This window comes from Gorilla gorilla, chromosome 4 (assembly GCF_029281585.2).
Source record: "Gorilla gorilla gorilla isolate KB3781 chromosome 4, NHGRI_mGorGor1-v2.1_pri, whole genome shotgun sequence".
In the NCBI taxonomy this organism is placed as follows: Eukaryota; Metazoa; Chordata; class Mammalia; order Primates; family Hominidae; genus Gorilla; species Gorilla gorilla.
The window spans coordinates 42,393,901-42,409,392 of NC_073228.2; the positions used below are offsets into that span (position 1 = coordinate 42,393,901).

The window sequence follows — 15,492 nt, forward strand, 5'->3', positions numbered from 1 at the left end:
GGCCCCAGTGCAACATCATAAATGTGTTATTCTTGTTTCTTTGTGCATGTTCTTACACCTGTGTCCTGGGGTATGACATTTGTCTCTTTTCCTTTAGGCGGGTACCTCTGGAACACAGGACTCTGCCCCTACTAAAGATCTTCCTTCCTGTATATTCATCTCCAATGTCCATGAAGGGCTCCACCAAAGGAGACGCTGGGCCCGGGGACCAACTGCCCAACTGAAAAGTTGATCATTGACCACTCAACGGAAGAGCTGTGCAGTGAGGAGAGAAAGACTTCAGCTTCTTACAGCACTTACAACCAAAATGGGAGTCTGTACTCATTTTCTATTCAGTCCTGCCTGCCTCCACCTCCCCTAGAGCTTCAAGGGAAACCACACCTTTGCTTGGTGGACTGTAAAATGGAGCCGAAGATCCTCGTTGGCATCTCAGAGCCTTTGGGGAAGATCCCGCACCCAGACCTGGCTCATAACAGCCAATGAACACTTTGTTGTTTGTGTTTCGGATTAAGAAAATGAGTTCTGCATGTTGCTTACCATCACAAGGAGCAGTGAACTGAATTGGTGCCATTGTAAGCTTGATTGTTGTTGCATAGATAAAAGCCTCATTAAGTCCCTCAGGAGGAGACAAGAATTTTATTTTGAGGAAAGAAGAACAAGAAGCGCTTCTTGCTTGTTGTCATTACAGCAACAAAACATTTAATGGAGGAAAAAATTAAATAACTGCACTTTTTTTTTCTTTACCCAAACCTCGTCAAGAGGCTGGGTGAGTTTTTAATTAGTGCTGCATTTTCAATAAATCCGTATCTGTATGAGGTGCGGATTCTTTCCTGGATAAGGGAAAGATAATAATGAGAATCCTATTTTTCAGTCCCACACTAAAGGGATGCCTGGTATATTTAATCATGCTGTAGAAATCCTGGCAGCTTTCTCTGAGCCCAGCCTCTGCTCTAATTACATTTCTAGATTTTAGTAAATTGAAAGGGAAAATGTAGGAACAAAATAATTAAAACCGAAGAGGAAGTGCATATTAAAAAGGAGAAGCTGTTTAAAATTCTTCCACACAGTGCTTCCAAGGACATCTACAATCGTTTAATCAGCTCCACACCAAATCAAAGTCCTTTGTACAGAGGCTGATAGGATCACATCTCAGGTGGGAGGTATGGTCCCCACAGTATAATAGGAGCTTCATTGCACCAGGCTACAGATGGGGATAAGACCTCTCATACCCTTCCAGATCACTGGGGATTCGGGCCCAGCCTGGACAAGCTGTTGGCACAGACTCACTTTCCCCAAGGAGTCCCCTTCCAGGTCCTGGGTAGAGTCTGGAGAAGCTGTTACGATTAGCTCCAAATGTGAGGGAGCTACAGTAGGTTGTCCATGCATCCAGTTTCCTTTTCCTGCACCCTGTTCCCGACTTTCATGCTCCTTCCTGCAAAGAGTACCCCTTTTCTTTTTTCCCTGCTTTTGTGTGAACTCTGAAGTCAAGAGAATAGGTAATTGAGCAACCTCAGTGACACCAGGAACCAGTTACTTGTTACTGGTTACTGGATTATTTCTGGGGCATTCTGAATTTTCAGAAGGACCAAAAACCTTGCTGGCTTCAGCTAAAGGAATCATGTTTGTTGATAACAATGATAAGTTAAATCTCTTTTTTTTTTTTTTGAGACAGAGTCTCGCTATGTCGTCCAGGCTGGAGTGCAGTGGCGTGATCTTGGCTTACTGCAACCTCTGCCTCCCAGGTTCAAGCGATTCTCCTATCTCAGCCTCCTGAGTAGCTGGGATTACAGGTGTGCGCCACCATGTCAGGCTGATTTTTCTATTTTTAGTAGAGACGGGGATTTTACCATGTTGGCCAGCCTGGTCTCGAACTCCTGACCGCAAGTGATTCGCCCGCCTTGGCCTCCCAAAGTGCTGGGATTACAAGTGTGAGCCACCTGATAAGTGAAATCTAATTGGAAAGTTTCAAGCCTCTGCCTAATAGGTGACAAAGGCTCTTTTTGTTTTGCAGTGGGGCAGGTACAGTCACCACATCATTGTAGAATTTAGGATCTACATTTCTTGATCATTCTGGCTGAAAAATCGGTTGTGTAAACTCTAGGAGTCTGGAGTGTTTTGTCCGTGATTCCTAGGAAATTTTAAACTGTGAGATTATAGGACTTGCTTCTGTATTTGAAAGTGGAAGACAGCCTGGCACTGTCAGGGGCTTTTTTTTTTTTTTTTTTTTCAAACCCCTGGGGTTTTGCTCATGGGCTCCCAGCCTTCCTGGCTGAACAGACTCACCAGCCACCTGGCACCAGGACGCGTGTGGCAGGAGACACTGAGCACTGTCTCCTAGAGACAGTCACATAGGCCTGGGAGACAGCAGGGCTCCCGGAAGCTGTTCCCAAAGCAGGGCCCACACTGTGTCACCTCCCAATCTACAGGTTCATTGGGTTGCTCTCGTGTCCAATGCTATGTGCGTGTGTGTGTGTGTGTGTATGTGTAATGATACCATTCCAGCACGAAAGAGGCGTTTAGTAAGAACATATATTAAAAACTTTTTTCTTTCTTTCTTCTTTTTTTTTTTTTTAGAGACAGGATGTCACTTTGTTGCTCAGGCTAGAGCACAGTGGCGTGATCATGGCTGACTGCAGTCTTGAACTCCTGAGCTCAAGTGATGTGATCCTCCTACCCTAGCCTCCCAAAGTACTGGGATTACAGACACAACGTCACAATAATTTTTTTTTTAAGACAAGGTATTACTCTGTCGCCCACTTTGGAGTGCAGTGGCACAATCAGTTCACTGTAACCATAAAGTCCTGGGCTCAAGGGATCCTCCTGCCTCAGCCTCCTGAGTAGCTGGGACTACAGGCAGGTACCACCACACTTGGCTAATTTTTTTGTAGAACGGAGTCTTGCTTTGTTGCCCAGGCTGGTTTCCAACTCCTGGGCTCAAGCGATCCTCCCACCTCAGCCTCCCAAAGTGTTGGGATTACAGGCATGAGCCACTGTGCCCAGCCCAAGAATAATTTTTAAAAATTTTTAAAATTTGAGCTAAAGGAAAGAATCATAACAACTAATACCCAACACTAACATTATTACTGTAACACCGAGACAACTTTTTTTCTCCAAGGGCCCAGGTGATCCGAGGCCTTTTCTTTCACTCAACTCAGGAATCACTTATGGCCCATTGGAGCTAAAATGTGAAGCTGACAGGGAACTCAGGTGTCCAAGACAACAAATTGTCACTGAATTAGCTTCCTTCCTTCCTTCCTTCCTTCCTTCCTTCCTTCCTTCCTTCCTTCCTTCCTTCCTTCCTTCCTTCCTTCCTTCCTTCCTTCCTTCCTTCCTTCCTTCCTTCCTTCCTTCCTTCCTTCCTTCCTTCCTTCCTTCCTTCCTTCCTTCCTTCCTTCCTTCCTTCCTTCCTTCCTTCCTTCCTTCCTTCCTTCCTTCCTTCCTTCCTTCCTTCCTTCCTTCCTTCCTTCCTTCCTTCATTTATTTTTATTGAGATGGAGTCTCGCTCTGTCGCCCAGGCTGGAGTGCAGTGGTGTGATCTTGGCTCATTGTAAGCTCAGCCTCCCGGGTCCACACCATTCTCCTGCCTCAGCCTCCTGAGTAGCTGGGACTACAGGCGCCCGCCACCACACCCGGCTAATTTTTTGTATTTTTAGTAGAGACAGGGTTTCACGGTGTTAGCCAAGATGGTCTCGATCTCCTGACCTCGTGACCCGCCCGCCTCGGCCTCCCGAAGTGCTGAGATTACAGGCGTGAGCCACCGCGCCGGCCCCTTTTATTTTTATTTATTTTATTTTATTATTTTTTTTGAGACGTAGTCTTGCTCTGCCATCCAGGCTGGAGTGCAGTGGCGCGATCTCTGCTCACCTCCGTCTCCCAGGTTCAAGCAATTTTCCTGCCTCAGTCTCTGGAGTAGCTGGGATTACAGACGCGTGCCACCACGCCTGGCTAATTTTTTTTTTTTTTTTTTTTTTTGAGACGGAGTCTCTCTCTGTCGCCTAGGCTGGAGTGCAGGGGCGCGATCTCGGCTCACTGCAAGCTCCGCCTCCCGGGTTCCCGCCATTCTCCTGCCTCAGCCTCCGGAGTAGCTGGGACTACAGGCGCCCGCCACTGCGCCCGGCTAATTTTTTGTATTTTTAGTAGAGACGGGGTTTCACCGTGGTCTCGATCTCCTGACGTCGTGATCCACCCGCCTTGGCCTCCCAAAGTGCTGGGATTACAGGCGTGAGTCACCGCACCCAGCCACGCCCAGCTAATTTTTATATTTTTAGTAGAGACGGGGTTTCGCCATGTTGGCCTGGCTGGTCTCGAACTCCTGACCTCAGGTGATCCGCCCACCCCAGCCTCCCAAAGTGCTGGGATTACAGGCGTCAGCCACCATGCGTGGTCAGCTTCCTTTTAGTTAGATCACCTATATCTCCTGCCTTCCCCTGAAAGGATAGTCCTTGTTTTTGTTTACAAGTGCTAAATTTTAAAAGTTACCTAAAAGGGTCTCTAGCATCATCATAAAGTCCAAAAAATATTTTACTGACAGGGCTGGCTTTTAAAAAATGAGTTAATACATATAAGAGTCGTTGGTACTCCATAAACTGCTTGCAGACCTAAATCGCTGTTGTGAAATGCCTTTAACTGTTACGTTGCCCACTCCGACCCTTGGCTTGTTACGCCTCTATTTGGTCCTCGCACCTCGCAGCGGGCTCCCGCGCCCTGCACGCGACCCCCTCCAAGTCCCGCCTCTTTTTACTCAGGCCCTTCCTTCCTCTCAAATCCCCAGGCCCTGACTTGGCCCCGAGACGCATGCGCACTAGGGAAGGTAGGCGGAGTCTTGAGGGAGGAGGAGCAGGGAAACCCAGTGAGGGGAGGGGAGGAGAAGGGAGTAATGGGGAGGAGGCCGCGCGGGGTGGGGTCTGGCGGTACGCGCTGGCTGCGTCGACGTGCTGACGCCATGACGCCCCGGCCGGTGTGTGTCGGTGTGTATGTGTGTGTGTGAGTGTGCGCGCTCCGAGTGTGTGTGTATTTGTGTATCGGCGGTCCCGCAGGTCCCGGATGTTGCGGACAGTATGAGGCAAGCGCAGGGGGACGGGGACCAGCAGCTGTCGCCGCCGCTCTCAGGTGAGTGGGGGGAGGAGAGTCGAGGGAGGGGGTTGTCCTGTCGGAGTGGGGGGGGCACCTCCCTGAAGAGGTGACTGACCCCCACTGTCCCCCCACCCCCCGCCACACACATATACTCTCCTCAGTCCCATTTCCTACACCCGGATTACGTGGCCTGCGAATGCCAGAGCCGAATCAGCCGTCCCTTCTCCCTATCTCAAGCATTCAGAAGACACAAACGCGCCCCCTGCCTTCAGCCCCCCCATCATTTCCCAGCCCCATCCCCCTTGCCAAATAGTGAGCTGTCGCCTGCGGCGAGATGGGTGACTGCGCATGCGCGAGTGTGAACGCGCTCGGGCTGCTTCTTCGCTGCCCCGGGGGCGCATGCGCATCGCGGTGTTGCAGGGACCTGCGGGATAAAGAGCCGGTGGAGCACGAGTCCGCCTTCTTCCCAGGCTGTGGGCTAGACTTGCTGCCAGATAATGAGCCTGTTGCTCCTGTCCAAAGGGGAGAATTTAAATTATGTGAAAGACTTAACGGACAAAGCACTATTCTCATCTGGTGTTGCCCTAGAGACTCCCAGGCTACAAACGCCTCGCAGAGCCAGCGTGTCCCACACTGACCCTTCTTTTGAAACTGTCACTGTATCTTCTAGTTCTAGGATTACTTTTCCATTCCTATACTCCCATCGTTGTGCTTGTACCTTTTAGTACCAACTTACCCTAAATTTAGGAGTGGGTGCTCCATCCCATCACTTATTCTGGCAGGGGATTTTGGAAGCCTTGCTAAAGAAGACTAAGGGTCATAAATGGAACTAAGTGAGGCATTTCATTTTAGTAAAATTCTTAATTCGCAGAACTAGATAAGAGAGATAAAGGGCACCGGCCTTCTTACTTTGTGTGACCTATTTGCCTTTTTTTTGGTCAAAGATCTTCCTTAGCACTTTTCATTTTATCTGTACCTTATTGGTGCTCTGTGACATGAAAACAAATCGGAAAGCAATCTGAAACTGTTGGTGGACAATAACTTATTCAGTGGAGGTTTTAAGTAATGTGATGTTTCTTTCACGTTGGCAGATAACGAAAAGAAATGTAAATAACGAACTTTGAAGTACAATAGTATTTCAGTGATCCAGGACCTGGGTTTTCAGTTAGCGATTATATGTGGCCCTTTTTTTGGATACTTTGCTGCTGCTTACCTCTGCCATCAAAACAGAGTGAAGAAAAGATAAAATCTTAATAGCAAAAGATTTTCTAGACAACATTGAAATGAATAGCTAAATTGTTGTGGGGAAGGGAGTGCGAGAGGAGGGGCATTTTTTGTGTTTTTCAGTTCTCCTTGCCAATCCCGTCTCCTAGCTGGATAACTGGGAAGGGACCTATTAGTAAGCCTTACTTTCAATTCTCTTTAGTTTGTATTCTTTGATGTTCTTCTCTCAAGGCTTTTTTGGCTGCCACTGTTAACTCCAAAACCGCATGTTCTTGGGCCTTAAAGTATATGTATTTTTCACTTCCCCTTTTAACCCTGGCCCTTACAGGGTTCTGCTGTCTTTTGTGCTGTTTCCTGTTGCCATGGTTACAGTTAGAACCAAGAGATGACACACAGGGAACAGAGGAATTTGGGGTGCATATATCTTCCTGGGAAAGAGCTGGAAACTCACCTTTTTTTCCTTAGAGGTAGAAGTTATTGTAAGACTACCCCACCCTTAGGTTTGGGGTAGTTGCTATCCATTTGGTACTTTACTGATTTCTCCTTTTAGAGCTCTTCATAGTAGCTAGTTTGGTATTTGGAGATGTTTACTGTTTCCTATGTCCATACTTTGATATTACTTAGGTAGTATCTAGAAGTGAAACTATTGTAGTAAGTGTCCATCTTCTCAGTAGGTTTCGGCCATTAGGATGCTTAGATTTTTTCTTTTTTCCTTTTTTTTTTCCTTTTTTTTGAGATGGAGTCTTGCTCTGTCACCCAGGCTGGAGTGCAGTGGCGCGATCTCAGCTCACTGCCACCTTTGCCTCCTGGGTTCAAGCGATTCTTCTGCCTCAGCCTCCCGAGTAGCTGGGATTACAGGTGAGTGCCACCATGCCTGGCTAATTTGTATTTTTTGTAGAGTTGAGGTTTTGCCATGTTGGCCAAGCTGGTCTCGAACTCCTGACCTCAAGTGATCCACCCCCACCTTGGCCTCCCAAAGTGCTGGGATTACAGGTGCGAGCCACTGTGCCCGGCCTGATTTTTTCTAGAAACATTTTGTCTAGTTGAATTCACTGAAGCCTCATTTAAAATTTTGATGGCGTGCAATGCTTTTAGATTAAGACGAATATTGTTAAATAATTCGTACTGGTGCAGAGCCTTTTTAAAAAAATCATTGTTTAAAATGGGTTAACACATGTACATACATATGAAACAAAATTCAAAAGGTACACGGAGAGTGAAGTCTTTCTTTTCTTACCATCCTCTTTTTATCCATGAGTTCCCCTTCCCAAAGGCAACAGTCTTGTTTATTCATCCCGAGACAGTATATCCTTTTACAAGCATATACACCTATATATTCTTCACATTTTTTGTTTTTGTTTGTTTTACACAATAAGACACTATGCTCATTCTGCACTTTGCTTTTCTCACTTTATTTATCTTGGTGATCATTCCATGTAGTAAATACAGTCCCTCTTCCTTTTTGAAAGATGGCAGATAATTCCATTGTGTAGATGTACCATCATTCAGCCAACACTTATTGGACATTTAGGTTGTTTCCAGTGATACAATTAATTCCTTGTATGTACTTATTCTGTGTACATGGGTGTCTGTTGGTTTAAATTCCTAGTGGAAGCGCTGGATCAATGGATGTGCATTTGTAATGTTGTTAGGTATTACTAAATGCTTTCCACAGAGGTTGTATGAATTTATATTCCTGCCAGCAGTGTGAGTCTGCCTGTTTTCTCACCAACACTATTATCAAAATTTTTGATCATTTGTACAGTCTTTTATCTAAGATTTTAAAGCTCATTATGTAGTTTGTTAAGCTTCATTTCACTGAACAGTTGTGTATAAATACCTCACTGTTTTGCAGATTGGGGAGGGGTCATGGAGGATTTTGTTTGAAAAATAATGTCATGAGAATAAAGTCATATGTCTGGATAATAGCAAATCCATGACAATGCTAGGAAGACATAAAAAACCTATATTCCAATTTCTTCCTTTAACTCTTAGATGCTAGTTTCTCTGTTAGTATTCTGTAAGCCTGTAAATGATTTATGATCTCCTTTTGATAGCTCTGACTTTAAATTGTTTATCCAAGTAAACTGCTGTTATTCTGGTGAGAAATTGAAAAGCTAATCTAGTTAGTTGAGGTCTGCTCTCTTGGTACAGAATACTGGTACTAGCATTTTTTAAGTCTGCTGATAGCAGAATACTTCACTATGAGCTTCAAATAAATAGAAAATAATTAAATATGTCTGTGCCTGAAGAGAGCTTACAGTCTTGTTGGAAAACCTAGAAGAAATGGATAACTTTCTGGACACATGTAGTCTACCAAGATTGAACCATGAAGAAATAGAAAACCTGAACAGATCAATAATAGTGAGTAACAAGATTGAAGCAATAATAAAAAGTCTCCCATCAAAGAAAAAGCCCAGGACCTGATAGCTTCATTGCTGATTTCTACCAAACATTTAAAGAAGAACTAATAGCAATTCTACTCAAACTATTCTAAAAAGTTGAAGAGAAGGGAATACTTCTTAAACTCATTCTATGAGGCCAGCCTTACCCTGATACCAAAACCAAAGATGTAATCTTTTTATTTATTTATTTATTTATTTATTTATTTTGAGACCAAGTTTCACTGCTGTTGCCCAGGCTGGAGTGCAGTGGTGCAATCTCGACTCACCACAACCTCTGCCTCCCTGGTTCAAGCTATTCTCCTGCCTCAGCCTTCCTGAGTAGCTGGGATTACAGGCATGCAACACCATGCCCGGCTAATTTTGTATTTTTAGTAGAGACGGGGTTTCTCCATGTTGGTTAGGCTGGTCTCGAACTCCCGACCTCAGATGATCTGCCTGCCTTGGCCTCCCAAAGTGCTGGGATTACAGGCCTGAGCCACCATGCCCGGCCCAAAGATGTAATCTTGTTGTAAAGCCACACCTACTGAATATAGGAAATAATAAGAGAACAATTAGAAAACAGAACTGGAACAGTAATACACTGTGTTCCATGCTGAGAGGACCTTGTGAAGACATGATTAAGGGTTAGAGGAGAGTTCATTTGGGAGGCCTTCCTGGAGGAAGTGCATTTGGAGCCTTTTTCTTTTTTCGTAAATGGTTTAAGTGAAAAATTTTAAACATACAGAAAAATGGAAAAAATAGTACAATTATCACCTTTATATCCATCACTTAGATTCAACAGTTGTTCACATTTTGCTATATTTACTTTATGTATATGCATATTTAGTTTATTTTATTTTTTTTTTCTGAGACAGAGTCTCGCTGTGTCACCCAGGCTGGAGTGCAGTGGCGCGATCTTGGCTCACTGCAAGCTCTGCCTCCTGGGTTCATGCCATTCTCCTGCCTCAGCCTCCCAAGTAGCTGGGACTACAGGCGCCCGCCACCACACCCGGCTAATTTTTTGTATTTTTTAGTAGAGACAGTGTTTCACCGTGTTAGCCAGGATGGTCTTGATCTCCTGACCTCATGATCCACCCACCTTGGCCTCCCAAAGTGCTGGGATTACAGGCGTGAGCCGCCGTGCCCGGCCGTGCATATATATTTAAATATATAAATTTTTGTATTGCAAACATCATGACACTTTACCCTTAAATACTTCAGCTGTATCTCCTTAAAGCTTATAATATTGTCACAGTTAAGGCAATTAACAGTAATTCTCTAATACCATCTAATATCCAGTTTGTGTTCAGATTTTCCCAATTGTCTTGAAGATGACACTTCTTTTTTTCCTCCAAACATATCTCTTTAGTCTCTTTAAATCTAGAACAATTTAGAAGCCACATGATACTGTTTTTTGTTTTTTTTTTTCGAGATGGAGTTTCACTCTGTCGCCTAGGCTGGAGTGCAGTGGCATGATCTTGGCTCACTGCAACCTTTGCCTCCAGGGTTCAAGCCATTCTCCTGCCTCAGCCTTCTGAGGAGCTGGGATTACAGGTGCCCACCACCACACCTGGCTAATTTTTGCATTTGTAGTAGAGACGGGGTTTCACCATGTTGGCCAGGCCAGTCTCGAACTCCTGAACTCAAGTGATCCGCCTGCGTCGGCCTCCCAAAGTGCTGGGATTACAAGCGTGAGCCACCATACCTGGCCTCATGATACTGGTTTTTAAAGAGCCCGAGCTGTTTGTCTTGTAGAATATATCACTTATGGAATTTTCTGGTTATTTCTTCATAGTTTCATAAACAGATATTGAGCTCTAAAAGTCTGATTAGATTATCGTTAAACATTTTTGATGAGACTACTTTGTACGTGTTTCTTTGCTCCTCACTGCATCATAGTAGGAGAAACACAATGTCATAATGTCCCACTATTAATGATGCTGAGTTTGTTTGATCATTTAAGGTGGTAAATACCAGACTCATTTGTTGTAAAGACAATTTTCCCCCTTTGTAATTAGTAAGTTATCTGTGGAGTGGTGCTACTTTGGCATTGTACTGTTACACTTCTCCAGCAACATTTCACCTCATGATAATGATCTTTGCCTAAATCAGTTAATTCATTGGTTTTTGGAAATAGTGATTTTTCTGATTCTGTCATTTCTTTTACACTGATTAGCTTTCAATCTTCTGTAAGGATTTTCCTCATCGGTTAGGAATAAATTGTAATTTTTTTTTTGAGATGGAGTCTTGCTCTGTCTCCCAGGCTGGAGTGCAGTGGAGCGATCTTGGCTCACTGCATCCTCTGCCTCCTGGATTCAAGTGATTCTTGTGCCTCAACCTTCCAGTTAGCTGGGATTACAGGTGCCCACCACAACGCTCGGCTAATTTTCTGTATTTTTAGTAGAGATGGGGTTTCACCGTGTTAGCCAGGATGGTCTCGATCTCCTGACCTTGTGATCCACCTGCCTCGGCCTCCCAAAGTGCTGCGATTACAGGCGTGAGCCACCACGCCCAGCCAATTTTTGTGTTTTGAATAGAAATGGGGTTTCACCATATTGGCCAGGCTGGCCTCAAACTCCTGACCTCAAGTGATCCTCCCGCCTCTGCTTCCCAAAGTCCTGGGATTACAGGCATGAGCCACTGTGCCTGGCCTAAATTATAATTTCTACTAAAAAATTGAGGTAAATTCTTAATTTTTTTTCTTTAACACTTTTCTGAGTAAGGAAATGGTACAATATCATCTCTAATGATGGTAAATGAGTTTTTTTTTTCACTCTCATTGTTTTAGTGTCATGGATTTTAGTTTATTCTGTTTTACCAACATTACCTTCTTTTTGATGCTCACACTGTCCTGTATTTGGCCAGTGGGAGCCCTTTAAGCTTGAGCTATGAGTGCTTCCTTGCTTTCTGTCACAAGAAGTTCCTAGCTCACTTTGTATTTTTCCTGTCCTAGATGCAGAACCCTTACCCTTAACCTTTATGTATATGATATTTTCTTCCCTTTCAGTAAATTATGAGGTTGGTGCAAAAGTAATTGCGGTTTTGCCATTTAATGGTAAAAACCTCAATTACTTTTGCACCAACCTCTAACAGGTTATTTGTCTACCATATGGAGCTTCTGGAACCAAATTCTAAAAACTAAAGGTGCTTTAATTTTAACTTGATGTACCTAGTGTTTGACTCGCTTCTGTGTCACTGGCATTGCTGGATTCTGCATGTTAGAACTCACAGCTTCCTTGTCTTGAATATTCTTCGTGAAAGGCAGTATCTCTGAAGAGAGCATTGACCACCCCGTTGTCCCCACCTCTCATGAGCAAACTTGTTTTTTTCTAAGATGAAAGGCACACAGAATAAAATTTAGAAGTTAAAATTGTGTGTTTCTAAGCTTTGGGATGTGGCGGTTTTATTATTATATAAAAACATCTGTGCGTCTATGCACAAGTATGTCTTCCCTTTTCCTCATCTCTACACAGTGTTATGTAAGATTATGCTGTAATTGCATATTTTCTTATTACTAGATTTTCATCATAAAGAAGTGAGGCAAATTGTTCTTAATTAGGGAAAAATTTCAGATAGGCCATAAACTCTGATATCTAGCTGTCTTAGCTCAGGGTCTGGAACAGTGCCGAATCCTGTGGCTTTCTGTCATGTACTGTAGACTCAGGAGAAAAGTCAGGGCAGCCACAATGTTTTCTGAAAATTCATCACACTAATAAAGGTTAATACAAATGAAAGATACAGCAGAACTGCATTCTAAAGTGGGTTTCGGAGTGGACTAATTCCTGTCTTAGTAAAAAATGTTTTGTTAGACTCCTACAATGTAGTGGTATTTGAGTAATCTTACTGATTTCAGGTTACTCAAAACCAGACAATAACAGTATTCTGATATTTATCTGAAATTCATATTTCAGTTTCTTTTTACCATTTTGTCATATTTACAAGGTTATTCTCAACCTGGTTTCATAACAATACTGGTCCCAAATTAAATCCTGGTTGTATATTCAGGGAAGCACACCTGTTTCTTGTGTTTGTTTTCAGGCATAGTGAATCTCTCCGAAAGGCTGTTCTGACACATTTGCCAATAAGACCTAGTAGCTGCTTTTATTTTTGTTTTTGAAAAGCTCCCATTACAGGAAAAAGAAATTCTAAAGTACACATTCTTGAGGAAATGCTTGGGCTGTCATTCTTCCAATTATGATCATGTTTTAATAGAACTGGCAAGGAGTTGCCTAGGTATTCTATGACAGAGCTGGTCACGCAGCTTTGGGAGAGCTGGATATAGACCTTAGGGAATTAACCATTCAGACAGCAACACCTTGACCATGGAGACCTTTATTCTTGACTTTTGATTTTCTAAAAAGCTGTTAGTGTAAATCTCCTTGCCATGTCAGTAGTTCTTTGAAAGCCTCTAATCTCCCCATCTATAAATCTATTTATTTGTAAGAGGAAAAATGTATGTGTGATCATTCATCTCCTCAAATTGAGATTTATATATTCCTTTACTTGATATTTGGAAACAGATAACCATGTAGAAATTTTCTGTAAATAAAAATGACAGTTTTTCAGTGAACATCTTTTATGCTGTCTTAATTTTTTTTTTTTTTTTTTTTGAGACGGAGTCTTGCTCTGTCATCAGGCTGGAGTACAGTGGCGCGATCTCGGCTCACTGCAACCTCCGCCTCCCGGGTCCAAGCCATTCTCTTACCTAAGCCTCCCGAGTAGCTGGGACTACAGGCGCACATCACCACGCCCAGCTAATTTTTGTATTTTTAGTAGAGACGGCGTTTCACCATGTTGGCCAGGATGGTCTCGATCTCCTGACCTTGTGATCCGCCCACCTCAGCCTCCCAAAGTCCTGGGATTACAGGCATGAGCCACCACGCCTGGTCTTAATTTTTTAATTATAAAAATATCTTAGGCTGGGCGTGGTGGCTCACGCCCATAATCCCAGGACTTTGGGAGGCTGAGACGGGTGGATCACCTGAGGTCGGGAGTTCAAGACCAGCCTGGCCAACATAGTGAAACCCTGTCTCTACTAAAAATGCAAAAATTATCTGGGCATGGTGGCGGGCGCCTGCATTCCCAGCTACTTGAGAGGCTGAGGCAGGAGAATCACTTGAACCTGGGAGGCGGAGGTTGCAGTGAGCTGAGATCGCACCACTGCACTCCCGCCTGGGCGACAGAGCAAGACTCATCTCAAAAAAAAAGGCCGGGCGCGGTGGCTCGCGCCTGTAATCCCAGCACTTTGGGAGGCCGAGATGGGCGGATCACGAGGTCAGGAGGTCGATACCACCCTGGCTAACGCGGTGAAACCCTGTCTCTACTAAAAATACAAAAAATTAGCTGGGCATGGTGGCGGGCGCCTGTAGTCCCAGCTACTCGGGAGGCTGAGGCCGGAGAATGGCGGGAACCCGGGAGGTGGAGCTTGCAGTGAGCCGAGATCGTGCCATTGCACTGCAGTCTGGGTGACAAGAGTGGGAGACTCCATCTCAAAAAAAAAAAAAAAAAGATATGTATATATATGTCTATATATATATATGTGTATATGTATGTCTATATATATGTGTATATATGTCTATATATATGTGTCTATATATGTCTATATATATGTCTATATGTGTGTATATATGTATATCTTAAACATATAGAAAAATATAAAGAATAATACCATGCATATACTTATCACCCAGCTTTATAAAATCTTAACATTTTATTATATTTGCCCCCAGATACTTTTTCTAGTGAATAAAACATTACTGAAATAGCAAAGCCTTAGTGTACTCCTATTTTCTTCTTCCCTCCCTCCTTAGAGGTAACACCTATCGTGAATTTGGTGTTTATTATGTTCTAACTGTGCTATAATCCAATATGTACTATATACTCCAGTCAATACCATTCTTTACCTTAATATTTTTGCTTAGTATGTTTTTTTGAGATATATTTATGTTGATACATGTAACTTGAGTTCATTTTAACTGCTGTTTAGTATTTGGTTGTGTGAATATGCTGTACCACAGTTTATCCATTTTCTGTTTAATACACATAAGGTATTTCGAGTTTTTTATTATTACACATAATAAACAATCTTTTTATTGTGGTAAAAAACTTAATATTAAATTTACCACCTTAACCATTTTTAAGGATACAGTTAGTGGTGTTTAATATATTCACATTGTTATGCAACAGATCTCTAGAACTTTTTCATCTTGCAATACGGAAACTCTGTACTCACTAAACAACTTCTTGTTTCCTCCCACCCCCAGGCTCTGGGAACCACCCTTCTACTTTCTGTCTCTAGGAATTTCACTACTCTAGGTGCCTGGTGTAAGTGGAATTATACAGAGTTTGTCTATTTTGTGACTGGCTTGTTTCGCTTAGCCCAGTGTCCTTAAGGTTCATCCATGTTATGGCATGTGCTAGGATTTCCTTTCTTTTAAGGCTGAATAATATTCCATTGCATATTTTGTTTATCCCTTTATCTGTTGATAGACACTTGTGTTGTTTTTACCTTTCGGCTATTGGGAGTAATGCTAATATGAACATGAGTGTACAAACATCTTTTTGAGACCCTGCTTTCAGTTCTTTTGGGTATATGCCCAGAAGTGGAATTGTGGATCATGTAATTCTATTTCTAATTTTTTGAGGAAACTCCATACCGTTTTCCATAGTGGCTGAACCATTTTATATTGCCACCAACAGTTCACAAAGGTGCTAACCTCTCTGCAGCCTAATACTTTTTCTTTTTTTCCTGTTGAGATGGAGTCTTACTCTATTGCCTAGGCTGGAAGGCAGTGGTGCGATCTTGGTGCAC

At 43.2% G+C, this 15,492-nt stretch overlaps 1 protein-coding gene across 2 annotated transcripts in view; it reads left to right on the top strand.

The window, feature by feature from the left end:
• The first annotated feature begins 4,807 nt into the window (after positions 1 to 4,807).
• SPOP (speckle type BTB/POZ protein) overlaps positions 4,808 to 15,492 on the top strand; it is a 79,268-nt gene continuing 68,583 nt past the window's right edge. Inside the window, exon 1 of one of the 2 annotated variants that reach the window (XM_031010720.3) lies at positions 4,808 to 5,109. The gene's annotated coding sequence lies outside the window, so the exon portion shown is untranslated. The remainder of the gene's footprint in view (positions 5,110 to 15,492) is intronic. The other variant, XM_031010721.3, reaches the window with a different exon arrangement.